The sequence below is a fragment of the Belonocnema kinseyi genome, chromosome 3 (assembly GCF_010883055.1).
Source record: "Belonocnema kinseyi isolate 2016_QV_RU_SX_M_011 chromosome 3, B_treatae_v1, whole genome shotgun sequence".
In the NCBI taxonomy this organism is placed as follows: Eukaryota; Metazoa; Arthropoda; class Insecta; order Hymenoptera; family Cynipidae; genus Belonocnema; species Belonocnema kinseyi.
In genome coordinates this window covers 4,752,569-4,753,221 of record NC_046659.1, presented here as the reverse complement: position 1 = coordinate 4,753,221, position 653 = coordinate 4,752,569, and the positions used below count along the sequence as shown (strand labels likewise).

At 21.7% G+C, this 653-nt stretch overlaps 1 protein-coding gene across 4 annotated transcripts in view; it reads left to right on the top strand.

Moving 5' to 3' along the window:
• Positions 1–653, top strand: part of LOC117169279 (nuclear pore complex protein Nup85) — a 217,668-nt gene that overhangs the window by 840 nt on the left and 216,175 nt on the right. The window lies entirely within an intron of this gene.

Below are 653 nucleotides of genomic sequence, written 5' to 3'. Positions count from 1 at the left end.
AAAAAAAACTTTTATCTTTTTTTTTTGAAAATTCATAATTTTAATTAAAGACTGAAAATTCAACTGTTTTGTGAAAAATTTTCTTTTCGGATGAGTTCAACAGTTTTTAATAAAAAAATGTAAGCTTTTTTTTTATGAAGATTCAAAATTTTAAATGAAAATTCATCTCCTTCGTTAAAAATTTAAGGATTTGGTTGAAACTTTGTTCTTTTTTTTATTTATAGTTGAAAATGAAACTGTTTTGTTACACCGTTCGATTTTTAAAATTGTCAATTCGTAAATAAGAATTTTGAGTTTGGATTTCTAAACAAAAATGTAAAAATTAATCATATAAAGCGACTTAAAATAAACGAATTCAATTTATAATTTAAAAAGTTTCCAATTACAAATAGAATTGTAATTAGTCCATTTTTGTTGATCAGAAAAATTCAGTCTTTAACATTAAAAAATTTATTTTTCAATTCAAAGCATTGAAAGTAAGTTTATATTTTTTAACCAGAAGTCCTTGAACTATTCCGTTTAAAAGTAAGTTTACACTGTTTTGTAAAAAAATCATCTTTTTGGCTTTGAAATTCAACAATTTAAAAAGAATCCTTATTGGCTAAAAAGTCAACTCTTGTGTAAAATTAATATCTTTTTGGATGAGTTCAACA